Source organism: Somniosus microcephalus, chromosome 22 (assembly GCF_052327205.1).
Source record: "Somniosus microcephalus isolate GS21.2 chromosome 22, FLI_Smic_1.0, whole genome shotgun sequence".
NCBI lineage: Eukaryota > Metazoa > Chordata > Chondrichthyes > Squaliformes > Somniosidae > Somniosus > Somniosus microcephalus.
The window spans coordinates 34,889,815-34,904,009 of record NC_141008.1 but is presented as its reverse complement, the minus strand read 5'-3'; the positions used below and the strand labels follow the sequence as shown (position 1 = coordinate 34,904,009).

The window sequence follows — 14,195 nt, the reverse complement described above, 5'->3', positions numbered from 1 at the left end:
AGTGATTCTTAGTGGAATATCAGTAATGTTCCCATGGATTTATACTTTTTACATCTGCTTACACACCCAAAACTGCTTTTGTGATTGTTGTGCTCTCTGTAACTATGACTTTTTCTTGGTTCTTCATATGTAACTTTCAATTTTATATTTTCCATTTTAGTTCCAAAACCATGTCTCAATATTCAAGCACTGATTCATCAGCCCAGTTGTTAAGTCTCTCTGAATTTAATCCTTGCCGTCTAACGTCCTGTTTTCCAAAGGCATCCTCAGACAGTCTACTTTTTATTAAATTCTTGTTTGGATCTTGTTATCCTCAATGTAAGGGAGTTTGTCTTGGGAGAAGGAGGAAATCAACTTGGGCTCCCCCCATCTTTCTATCACTATCCAGTGACCCCCCCTGCTGGAAGGTGTGCATGTAGGCTAGGACCAAGGCTCAGCAATGCTGCCCACCATGACAGAAGGGCACCTAGTGCAGTGCCAGAAGTGTTCCTGTGGAACAGTATCAGCACCTTTAGCTGGGACGGACGGACGGACGGACGCACGCACGCACACACCCCTAACCCAACGTTGCAATGTAAAAGTTACTCAAAAACACAATTGTAAAATCATTTCCAATTTATCACTTTGAATCGTCAAGTTTTTTTGTTTCTGACTATCATACAATAGAAAACCAAGGGCCCTGTTTTATGGAAACGAAAGAAAGTAGAACGGGCTTGCCCTTATACAGGAAACTTTGGTTTATCCAGAGGTTGTATGTCCGGAAACCTCGATCTACCGGCAGAAATCAGGAGCCGTTTTGTTAGGGTTTTTTTTCTTCTCGTGGCTTTGTTTTCAACCGTCAGGCTCTGGAAAGTCTCTCTGAAACTGTTGCTAAGCTACAGAGACGCTTCCAAGGTACGGGCCGACTGTTTACAAGCTGTTGCTAAGCAACAGTGTTTGTTGTCAGATATGGAGATGAAAACCTCCGTATGCTTCAATATTAACTTTGTATGTCCGGCAGTTTTGATAGATCGGCAACAGCTCGGTCCCGGATATAACAAAGTTTCCTGTATAGGACTTTACTTATCCTCAGGATGTCGCCAGGCACTTTAGAGCCAATGGATTGCTTTTGAAGTGCAGTCAATATCAGCAAATGTGGCAGCCAATTTGTGCACAGCAAGGTCCCACAAACAGCAAATGAACAAATGACTTTATAATCTATTTTTGGTGGCATTTGGCTGAGGCAGGAATGTTGGGCAGGACACCAGGATAACACTCTGCTCTTCATCAAATAGTGCCATGGAATCTTTATGTCCAGAGACAAGACCTTGGTTTAAGAGCTCATCTGAAAGAAAGCAACTCCGACAATGGAAGACTACCTCAGTATTGCACTAAAGTGTCAGCCTAGACTACATGGGGGAATAGAGGGGGTTCGCTACCAACTGAGGCAAGCTGACACTTAAGAAAATAAACCACTTGTGTTGCCTTTGACATAACTCGGAGATTAATGCTTTCCATACCTCTGTTTTATGACATCCATCTCCTTTATGTAGACACATATCAATTTTTTTTTTACCGGTTACGCTACTGATTCATTAATCTGCTACGCCAAACTCTCTCATCTGAGTAATAATCTGAAATGTGAATTACATTCAGTCCTTAAACAACAACTACAACAAATTGCATTAATATACCAGCTTTAATGTGGAAAAATGTCCCAAGGCAAATCACAGAGGCATAAAAATGGCTGCTGGGTCAGAGCGGGATGCTTTAAGAAGGGTGACCCAAAGCGGTGGTGGAGGAGGAGGAACAGTTATGGGTGGTGGTGTTGAAGCTGACCACAATCCTGCCCCTCCACCACCTTCCTCCTACCTGTGAAGAAGCAGATGTAGTTAGGGAGGGGATTCCAGGGCTTAGATAGCTGAAGGCACGGTGAGCAAAGGGGGAAGGATGCACAAAAGGCCAGAGTTGGAGAAATGGAGAGTTCTCAGAGGGTTGTAGGGCTGGAGAAGGTTACAAAAATAGATGGGCAAGTCAATTAAGGGATTTAGAGACAAGGCTGAAAATTTTAAATTGGAGGCATTAGGGGACCAGGAGCCAATGTAGGTCAGCAAGAACAGGAGTGATGGGTGAACAGGACTTGATATGGTATAGGATACGAAGTTTACACAGCATAGAGGATGATGGCTGGCCAGGAGAGCATCGGAGTAGTTGAGTCTGGAAGTGACAAAGGCATGGATTAGAGTTTTAGCAGCAGGTGGACTGAGGCAGGGGCGGAGGTGGAAGTAGGTGGTCTACAGGATGAAGAGTCAGAAGCTCAGATCGGGGGTTGAATAGGATGCCAAAGTTGCAAACAGTTTGATTCAGCCAGAGATGGTGGACCAATCGTGGTCAGTAGCTGCAGAATCTTGAACTCTAGGGAGTGTGAATCACACCCAGCCAGAGGGCTGAAACCTTCCTTTCCCAGGTGCAGGGATTCAGGATGAAATATATGTGGGTTGTCTCAGCTCAGTGATTACTGGGCAGGGTCCCAATGCAAAAAGGATCTCTGATAATTCAGCAAAAATTTTCACTGGGTTGGTAATTTCAACATTCTTATGGCTACTGTGGGGAAAAGGGAGATATTACATTGCTGGATTCCGAGGTTGGAGGGAAAGCACCCTGCTGTGGCAGTGTAGGGGGAGCTTTACTCTGTAGCTAATCCATGCTATACCTGACCTAGGAGTGTTTGATGGGACAGTGCAGAGGGAGCTATACTCAGCTTCTAACCTGTGCTGTACATGATTAGGAGTGTTTAACGAGCAACTCCATCATTGGAAACAGAAGGAATAAATGGAGTTTTTCTCCTGGTTATGGTGTTACGGAGGTGCGACTCTGATACCTTCAGGTGATTATTTCCTCTGCACCACACAAGTCAGTTTTTGGTGGAAAGAATCTCTCTTGAATTTAAGGCTTTGGATTTTTCAACTAAAACCCTGAATAAATTCAAAAAGGTGAGTAACATGAAGCAAAAACCTGATATAAATGTAACCACAAGTAACAGAACTGGTGCTAGGGACTCAAAGGCTGCAGCAGTAAAAGTGCTAAACTATCAGACAGTGTGCAGGGTGGGCTCTCACTGCATCACGTGACACTCATCAGGAAATTCGTCATTGCCGGACAGGTTTGCTGCAATGCTGTGCAGTGCAGGGGTGATCTGGTATCAGGACCGATCTGGAACGGTCTCAGGTGAAGGCACGGTTTCAAAGAAGCCGCCTGGGATGAGCATCACTGTGTAAAAAAATAAATAGCTGGTTGTTTTATTCTGCTCCTGAATCACCCCAAAAATTCTGTATCTGATACGCAGCCTGGTAAATGCACAATCCATAGACGTCCTTTTGAGAAGCAATATAACCCACAGCCAGTCTGTACTCAGGAGCAATATAATACATCCAGTCTGTACCTGGGAGTGTTATAACACAGCCAGACTCTTGCTTTTTATTAACGTATTGTGGGCTTCTCATCTAGGGACAGGAAAAGCCAGCTACAACACCATCCAGGACAAAGCAGCCCGCTTGATTGGCACCCCATCCACCACCTTAAACATTCACTCCCTCCACCACCAGCATACCATGGCTGCAGTGTGTACCATCTACAAGATGTACTGCAGCAACTCACTAAGGCTTCTTCGGCAGCGCCTCCCAAACCCATGACCTCTTCCACCTAGAAGGACAAGGGCAACAGGCGCATGGGAACACCACCACCTCCAACTTCCCCTCCAAGTCACACACCATCCTGACTTAGAATTATATCGCCGATCCTTCATCGTCGCTGGGTCAAAATCCTGGAACTCCCTCCCTAACAGCACTGTGGGAGTACCCTCACCACACGGACTGCAGCGGTTCAAGGCGGCAGCTCACCACCACCTTCTCAAGGGCAATTAGGGATGGGCAATAAATGCTGACCTTGCCAGCGATGCCCACATCCCATAAACGAATAAAAAAAAAAGGGTTCTCATCTAGGGACAGAAAAAGTCATCTGCAATAATGAACTCCACAATACCTTACTGATTCTCAGCAGTTAAGAAATGTGGAGTACAAAATGTGGTCCGAGGATGTTCCATACACTCAATAACAACACTTGAAAAGTACCTGAACCCTGCTCTCAAATGTTATAGAAACATAGAAGATAGGAGTAGGCCATTCGGCCCGAGCCTGCTCTGCCATTCAATGAGATCATGGCTGATCATCCAAATTCAGTACCCTGTCCCTGCCTTCTTCCCATATCCCTTGATCCCTTTAGCCTTAAGAAATATATCCAACTCCTTCTTGAATATATTTAATTGACTGGCCTCCACCGCCCTCTGTGGCAGAGAATTCCACAGGTTCACCACTCTCTGGGTGAAGAAATTTCTCCTCATTTCAGTCCTAAATGGCTTACCCCTTATCCTTAGACTATGACCCCTGGTTCTGGACTCCCTGGCCATCGGAAACATCCTTCCTGCATCTGTCCAGGCCTGACAGAATTTTATAGGTTTCGATGAGATCCCTTCTCAATCTTCTAAACTCCAGTGAGTATAAGCCCAATCGACACAATCCCTCCTCATACGTCATTCCTGCCATCCCAGCTATCAGCCTGGTAAATCTTCACTGCACTCCTTCCATGGCAAGAACGTCCTTCCTCAGATAAGGTGACCAAAACTGCACACAATACTCAAGGTGTGGTCTCACCAAGGCCCTGCACAACTGTAGCAAGACATCCTTGTTCCTGTACTCGAACCCTGTTGCTACGAAGACCAACATACCATTTGCCTTCTTAACCGCCTGCTGCACCTGCATGCTTACCTTCAGCGATCGGTGCACAAGAACACCCAGGTCTCTTTGCACTTCCCCTTCTCCCAATCTATTGCCATTCGAATAATAATCTGCCTTCCTGTTTTTGCCACCAAAGTGGATAACCTCACATTTATCCACATTATAGTGCATTTGCCATGTTTCTGCCCAATCACCCAACCTGTCCAAATCGTACTGGAGTTTCACGACATCCTCCTCACAGCATACCCTCCCACCCAGCTTTGTGTCGTCTGCAAATTTGGAGATATTACATCCAATTCCCTCGTCCAGATCATTAATGTATATTGTGAACAGCTGGGGTCCTAGGACCGATCCTTGCGGTACCCCACTAGTCACTGCCTGCCACTCAGAAAACGACCCGTTTATTCCAACTCTCTGCTTTCTATCCGTCAACCAGTTCTCTATCCAGGTCAATACCTTGCCCCCAATCCCATGTGCCTTAATTTTGCACGCTAATCTCTTATGCGGGACCTTATCGAAAGCCTTCTGAAAGTCCAAATACACCACATCCACTGGTTCTCCCTTATCTATTTTACCAGTTACATCCTCAAAAAATTCCAGTAGATTAGTCAAGCATGATTTACCTTTTGTAAATCCATGTTGACTTTGTCCGATCCTGTCGCTGCTTTCCAAGTGCTCTGCTATTACATCTTTTATAATGGACTCTAGCATTTTCCCCACTACTGATGTCAGGCTTACCGGTCTATAATTCCCCACTTTTTCTCTACCACCTTTTTTGAATAGTGGGGTAACATTAGCTACCCTCCAATCCATGGGTACTGTTCCAAAGTCTATCGAGTTCTGAAAGATGACCAGCAATGCATCTACTATTTCTAGGGCCACTTCCTTAAGTACCCTAGGATGTAGATTATCAGGCCCTGGGGATTTATTGGCCTTCAGTCCCATCAATTTTCCTAACACCATTTCCCTACAAATGCTGATTTCTTTCAGTTCCACCCTTTCATCAGACCCTATGTTCCCTGGCATCTCTGGGAGGTTATTTGTGTCCTCCTTTGTGAAGACAGAACCAAAATATGTATTTAGTTGGTCTGCCATTTCTTTGTTCCCCATTATAAATTCCCCTGATTCTGACTGCAAGGGACCTACGCTTGACTTCACCAATCTTTTTCTCTTCACATCTATAAAAGCTTTTACACAGTCAGTTTTTATGTTGCCTGCAAACTTACTCTCATATTCTCTTTTCCCCTTCTTAATTAATCCCTTTGTCCTCCTTTGTTGAATCCTAAACTGCTCCCAATCCTCAGGATTATTGCTTTTTCTGGTTATGATTCTGTACTATGCCCAGTTTCACACTGTCCTAGGACAGCTCAATACAATACCTAGTATCACACGGACATAGGATGGCTGCATATATCACGTTGATCTAGTTCAGTTTAATATACAATATTGTACTGATCGAGGGCCATTCAGTAGAATACACAGTACCACACTGATTATTGGCAGTTCCGTATAAAAAATAAATAGCTGGATGTTTTATTCTGCTCCTGAATCACCTAATAATTCTGTACCTGACACCCAGCCTGGTGAATGCATGATCCGTAGATGCTCTATTGAGGAACAATATAACACAGCCAGTCTGTACGCAAAATAACAGTAATGAAGAAAATAATGGCACTAAAGAATGACAAATCCCCAGGACCAGATGGCTTCCATCCCAGAGTTTTAAAGGAAGTAGGTGAGAACATTGCAGGTGCCCTAATTATAAATCTTCCAAAGTTCACTCGATTGAGGAAACGTTGCTTTTGAAAATTGCGCTATTTAAGCAAGGTGAGAGAGAATCCAGGAAATTATAGACCAGTTAGTCTAACATCTGTTGTCAGGAAATTATTACAGTCTAGAATTAAGGATAAAGTTACTGAATACCTTGAAAATTTTCAGCTGATCAGAGAGAGCCAACATGGATTTGTAAAGGGTAGATCATGCCTGACGAACCTGAATGAATTTTTTGAAGAGGTGACTAAGGCAGTGGACAAGGGAATGTCTATGAATGTTATTTATATGGACTTCCAGAAGGCATTTGATAAAGTCCCTCATAAGAGACTGTTGGCTAAAGTTGAAGTTCATGGAATTGACGGCAAGTTATTGACCTGGTTAGGAAATTGGCTGAGCGGCAAGAGACGGAGAGTAGGGATAATGGGCAGGTACTCTCATTGGCAGGATGTGACTAGTGGTGTCCCAGAGAGATCTCTGTTGGGGCCTCAAATATTCACCGTATTTATTAACTTAGATGATGGGACATATCCAATTTTGCCGATGACACAAAGATGGGCGGCATTGTAAGCAGTGTAGATGGAAGCATAAAATTACAAAGAGATATTAATAGATTAAGTGAATGGGAAAAACTATGGCAAACGCATTTCAATGTAGGCAAATATGAGGTCATCCACTTCAGACCTAAAAAGGATAGATCAAAGTACTTTCTAAATGGTGAAAAGCTAGAAGCAGTGGAGGTTCAAAGACATTTGGGGGTCCATGTACATAGATCATTAAAATAAAAGGCTAATGAAATGCTGGCCTTTATATCTCGAAGGCTAGAATACAAGGGGGTAGAAGTTTTGCTACAGCTATACAAAGCCGATATGCTGGCCTTGGAGGGAGTGCAGCGTAGGTTTACCTGAAGGATACCTGGACTCCAAGGGTTTAATTACGAGGCAAGATTACATAAACTAGGGTTGTATTCCCTGGAATTTAGAAAGTTAAGGAGTGATTTGATCAAAGTTTTCAAGATATTAAGGGGAACTGATAGGGTAGATAGAGAGAAACTATTTCCGCTGGTTGGGGAGTCGAGGACTAGGGGGTCATATTCTAAAAATTAGAGCCAGGCCTTTCAGGAGTAAAATTAGGAAACACTTCCACATGCAAATGGTGGGAGAAGTTTGGAACTTTCTTCCGCAAATGGCAATTGATGCTCGATCAATTGTTAATTTTTAATTGGAGATTGATAGCTTTCTGTTAACCAAAGGTATTAAAGGATATGGGGCAATGGCGGGTATATGGAGTTAGGTCAGAGATCAGCCACTGAATGGCAGAACTGGCTCGAGGGGCTAAATGGCCTACTCTTGTTCCTAATACAGTATCACACTGATCATGGGCAGTTTTGTATAATGCACAGTATCACACTGATCATGGGCAGTTTTGTATAATGCACAGTAACACACTGATCATGGGCAGTTTTGTATAATGCACAGTAACACACTGATCATGGGCAGTTTTGTATAATGCACAGTATCACACTGATCAAGGGCAGTTCCATATAAGATACTGACCTGATCTTATGATGTACACTGATTAGATTATTTTATCTGCAGTCAGGCTGGTATTTTGGCTGGCAGCAATATTCCCATTAAGCTGCGCAACGGTCTAGAGGTCCCGTGCAGGCCGCTCACCGGCTTTTACATGGAAGAAACGGTGCATGCGCGAAAATTTGAATGGGACGCGCAGCCAGTTAAAGGGACCACGCCAAAAAAAAATTAGAAGAAACATTGGTTGGGAGTCGAGTAATGTTATTTCATCACGAAGCAAAGATATTTTGCTTAACACTGAATACATTTCTTGTTGGCTTTCTATAGTGCAGGCTTTGTTATGTTCTTGTTGCACGGGCCCTGAATCAAGTTTGTCCATACATGCCAACCACCAGCTTCACCCTTGTGACCCTTTTTTAAGCATATGGAATTTTTCAATATAATCCAATCAGATCAGTAAGAAAGTATAGCTGGAGTCTGCAAGAACTAAATGAGGGTAGTTGGTAGGAGCATTGAAGACTGACAGAACTGTGTTTTGCTTCTACTGTTAGTTGCGCACAAATGTGGGGCAGAAAAATTTCAAGAGGAGCTGATGGTTACAGGAGTTTTTATTTAGTTTAGTCTGTATATATAACAAACAAGCCACTAAAATGTTGCTTTTAAAACTTTCAATTTCCCCCCAAAAAACTTTCTAGGGCATGCCTAGCTGTTGTCTTATATGAAGGATCATTTTCTTCAACACTAGGAGAATGTTTTGTGGTGTGAATCTGTGAACTAGCTTTATTGAGCTTCCTTGTTCAATGCAAGGGTCGAATTACCAGGGTTTGGAAATACAGAGTGGGGCAGAAATGGTCATGTGTTTTACTTAATTTAAGGAAATTACATTGAGAACCCCATATTTAGGATTTTATTGTAGTATCTTGCTGTGGTGTGTGATGCATAATGTTGTCTTGTTTGTGAGAGAGTGACAGGCCCCAATATCAACAGGGAGGCGGGAGGGAGTGGGGAGGCAGTTTTGCGGTCAAGAAATCCGGATGAACGTGTTTCCCTCAGGTCTTGCTGAATTTAACGGCAGGACACAATGGGGGAAAAATTCGGTATCGCCCCATTTGGGGCGCCATTATTGGCGGTGCACAAAGTTTAGCGCCTGGCGCTAATTATCGCCTCCGACAGCAAACTTGGCTTTTATCACCCCTGGAGATGATTTGAGCGCTAAATCAGGTGCTACACACCTCTCTTAAGGCACTAAGGCCAAAGAGTGAGGCGCTACCTCAGAGGGCGGGCGAAGCTCATGCGATGTCAGTCAGCAATGGAACACAGACACAATGGCGCCGGCCAGTTCTTAAAGGGGTGGGTTGATCTTGCTCTCCATCCACATCCTGCTCATTGCAGCCTTGAATCTCGGCCTGGAGAGACCTGTACATCAAATCTGCTGGAAAGAACAATGGAGAGACCCAGGGAAAGAGCTCACAGTGCAGCCCCCACAGTCTCTTCTAAATCGATACAAGGGCAAATCAAAATGAACCTGCAAAGTGCTGCTCAGTACCCAAAACTCCTTTACACAGCGTTGAATCTCTCCAGAAGTCTCTCTCTCTCTCTCAGAATGCCTGGTGCAAAAATGTCACCAACAAAAAAAGGCAGGAAGTGGTCGCCTTTAAATAGCGCTCCCCCAGTCCCTTTCTGACTGCAGAACCTGTCGTTGCTAGCGGCAGGCGGTAAGGCAGGGGGCGCCACTCAATATCCGGTCCGGGGCACTATCGGGGCGTTGCGCACTCGACTGACGTCATGATCTGCCGGCGCAGGAGATTGTGGCGGTAGTGTTTAACGCCGCCACAAAATGTCTAGTTAATTTTGCGAGAGGCACAGATATCGCCACGCCCGGGCGCTAGTTGCTTTGCGCCCCACTTGGCGCCCTCTTAAGGCGCTAACGGGAGGCGCAACCAACTGAATTTTTCCCCCAATTACACCATTTCCCAGATTGAGGGGCTGGCTGGCTGGGTCAGTTGGATAGGCCTTCAGCACCAGGCCACAGCCGGGGAGCAGAAAGGAAAAAGGAAGAGATCTGGGGGGGGGGGGGGGGTGGGTGGTCATCGATGGGGGGGCCCACAGAGATTGGAGTTCAGGGGGACATTGATGGGAGGGCCAGAGAAATCAGGGGTTGGGGGGGGGGGGGTGGCTAGAGTGATCGGGGGTCAGGTAGAGCTATCGATGTGGGGGGCCGGAGAGATCGGGTGGAGGAGGGGAGGAGATCATGGAAGGGTCCGGAGAGTTTGGGGGAAGGAAGGAAGTAGATCATGGGTGTCCCCTGGAGAAGGGAGGAGATTGTGGGCTATGGAGGACATTGGGATGGCATCGGATCATGGCTGGGAAGGGGGGGGGGGGGCGGGTGTCTGATCATTGGGGAGGTTAATAGGTTCGCTCGGGGAACCAGGGGGAAGCACCCATGCTCCTCCTAGCCCACAAGCAGTGCTGAAAAAACAATGACCTGTTCCATGCTGCAGTCCTCGCCTCCCTTTAGCTGCCAGCAGTAAAGCTGGAACAGAGAAAAAATCTGAGGCAAGTAGCCTCATTAAAATATTTAAATGAGTGACCCGCCTCCTGGGAGTGGATTGTACATTTTTACTTCCCATCCGACCCAAACCCACCCATTTTTGGGGGTTAAAATTCCTCTCCCAGTGTCCATTTTTGTTCGGTAACTTGGCTATTTTCAGTTTGTTTATGCATACATGCTCAAGATCCCTTTGTGACCTTCAGCACTCGCATCCCTCTCGTCATTGCGGCAAACTGTGCTTTAATTTACTTTAGGATTTTCCCCCTACAATAAAAGTGATTAAATGTTGAGTATGCTCACAACTTAAGATATTACCTAGCCATGTCCCACTGCAGTGTCAGTGCAGCTCCTCATCGTCACAGCATTGGGCTTAGATTCAAGGTTATTTTTGAGCCGTCAGCTTTTGCTACTTTTTTAGGTTGACATGTATGGCTATAACATTATAACAGGTGCATGGGTATCGAACCCTTTAAACCTGTGTGTGCAGTTCAGAGCGAGTCGCATCAGATTCCCAGCAGGCTGAGCTTGCCATGGTCATAGATTTGTCTTTTTGATTCGGTCATGGATCAATGTGTAAACATTAACCATCTCCGCACGTCACAGTCACAACCTCTCTTGCAATCAAAATTCTGTTCCCACTGTTCTACAGACAGTGTTCTATGTCATTAAGGTGGTTTACTACAAAGGACATAAGCTGCACCTTCACTGGTTTCACTAAAGGACAGGTGCCAATTCCCAAAATTTACCAATGATGATCTTCCATATAAATCTACACAATATAATAGTGAGAAACACTAATCCAAAGTGGATTAGTGCTGCTGTTCTTCCAGAAATGTTGCTGGTCACCTATTACAACAGTGACTCCATTTCAAAAGTACTTCATTGGCTGTAAAGCACTTTGAGACGTCCGGTGGTCGTGAAAGGCGCTATATAAATGCAAGTCTTTCTTTTTTCTTTATGGAGACCATAAGTATAAGACATGAAGGAACACACCCACTACTCCACCGCACACCCCCCCCACACACACACACACAACCAACCACACCACACCCCCCACACCAAGTAATGCAGCATATGAAAGCAAAATTGAGCCATCTACGGTCAAGAAACCTGTCAAAAAGAATAAATGTTCATCTAAAATTTCTGAAATACTAAAGGACTTGAGTGTTGGTTAACAGCCAAATGATTTCAGTAAATTTCCTGCACTCATCCTCCCAGACACTTCAGATTGTTACCAGTAGCAAAGTGAAATTGGAACTTCCAGTCTCTCCCCCGAATATGTCCTACACTCGGAATTGGTAGATGTGGAGGGAACTTTTGTGTATCGCACGGCCCCTAGCAGACAGAGATAGTTCAGAATCTCCAGAACCTCGGTCTGATAGTTTGGAAGCTCTCATGCCCAGGCAGTGTGCCTGCTCCCGATGGAATGTCTTACCTGCAGAGCTGAAATGATTAATTAAGCAGTGGCGGCAGTGCGGACCTGGGAGGAACGGCGAGGCGGCGGCGATACCAACTCAGCACCTGCTGAATTTTCAAAGAGTGACGTCAGAAGTCAAAAGTGACGTCGGCACAAGGGGAGGGAGCTGATTGAGGCCAGTTTCGGGAGGAGCAGAGAGCAGCGGTACAAGGCTTACCAATCTCACAGACCGGCGGCGGCGTTCCGGAGCCACGTCACGATTCAAAAAGTGACGCGGGCAAGAGGAAGCAGCTGACTGAGCGAGTACAGCCAGGTGAGTATTTATATACTACTCTATAGTTTGACAGTTAGATTAATAGTTTATAAAATTTAGAAGCCCTTGAGTATATCATTTAATTGTAGTGTAATTAGTTGTATTGATTTGGTTTAAATTAATTAAAGGGCAAGTCATGGCAGGACAGCTCGGCCCTGCGGCATGCTCCTCCTGGGCTATGTGGGAAATCAGGGACACTTCCTGTGTCCCTGATGACCATGTGTGCGGGAAGTGTATCCAGCTGCAGCTACTGACAGACTGCATTGCGACGCTGGAGCTGCGAATGGATACATACTGGAGCATTCGCGATGCTGAGGATATCGTGGATAGCACATTTAGGGAGTTGGTCACACCGCAGGTAAAGGCTGCACAGGCAGGAAGGGAATGGGTGACCACCAGGCAGAGTAGTAGGCGCAGGCAGGTAGTGCAGGGGTCCCTTGTGGCCATCCCCCTCTCAAACAGATATTGTTGAGGGAGATGGCTTATCGGGGGAAGGCAGCAGCAGCCAAATTCCTGGCATCATGGGTGATTCTGCTGCACAGGACGGGAGGAAAAAGACGGGGAGAGCTATAGTGACAGGGGATTCTATTGCAAGGGGAATAGATAGGCGTTTCTGCGGCCGCAAACGAGACTCCAGGATGGTATGTTGCCTCCCTGGTGCAAGGGTCAAGGATGTCTCGGGGCAGCTGCATGGCATTCTGGAGTGGGAGGGTGAACAACCAGTTGTCGTGGTGCATATAGGTACCAACGATATAGGTAAAAAACGGGACGAGGTCCTAAAAGCTGAATATAGGGAGTTAGGAGGTAAATTAAAAAATAGGACCGCAAAGGGTAGTAATCTCAGGATTGCTCCCAGTGCCACGTGCTCGTCAGTAGAAACAGAAGGATGTTTCAGATGAATACATGGCTGGAGGAATGGTGCAAGGGGGAGGGATTCAAATTCCTGGGACATTGGAACCGGTTCTGGGGGAGGTGGGACCAGTACAAACTGGACGGTTTGCACCTGGGCGGGCCCAGGACCGATGTCCTAGGGGGAGTGTTTGCTAGTGCTGTTGGGGAGGGTTTAAACTAAAATGGCAGGGGGGTGGGAACTTGTGCAGGGAGACAGAGGAAAGGGAAGCAAGGATAGAAACAAAAGACAGGAAGGAGAAAAGCAAAAGTGGAAGGCAGAGAAATCAAGGGTGTAAATTAAACAGGGCTACAGTAAATAATAATTCTAATAGGACTAAGAGTGTTAAAAAAAACAAGCCTGAAGGCTTTGTGTCTTAATGCGAGGAGCATTCGTAATAAGGTGGATGAATTAGCTGCGCAAATAGATGTAAACGGATATGATGTAATTGGAATTACGGAGACATGGCTCCAGGGTGACCAAGGCTGGGAATTCAACATCCAGGGGTATTGAATATCCAGGAAGCACTGCTGGTTAAAGAGGAGATTAACACAATAGCACGGTGGCATAGTGGTTAGCACTGTTGCCTCACAGCGCCAGAGACCCGGGTTCGAATCCGGCCTCGGGTGACTGTGCAAACTCCACACAGACATTCTCCCCGTGTTTGCGCGGGTTTCCTCCGGGTGCTCCGGTTTCCTCCCACAGTCCAAAGATGTGCGGGTTAGGTTGATTGGCTATGATAAATTGACCCTTAGTGTTAGGGGGATTAAATACGTGGGGTTACGGGGATAGGGTGGGATATGTGTTGGTGTAGGGGTTACGGGGATCGGGTGGGATATGTGTCGGTGCAGGCTCGATGGGCCGAAATGGCCTCTATCTGCACTGTGGGGTTTCTGTGATTCTGTGAATAGTAAGGAAGGATATTAGCTCTGATGATGTGGAATCTGTATG

At 45.7% G+C, this 14,195-nt stretch overlaps 1 protein-coding gene across 4 annotated transcripts in view; it reads right to left on the bottom strand.

The window, feature by feature from the left end:
• Nucleotides 1-14,195, bottom strand: part of LOC147102168 (syntaxin-1A) — a 256,279-nt gene that overhangs the window by 187,935 nt on the left and 54,149 nt on the right. The gene's annotated exons all lie outside the window — the stretch shown is intronic.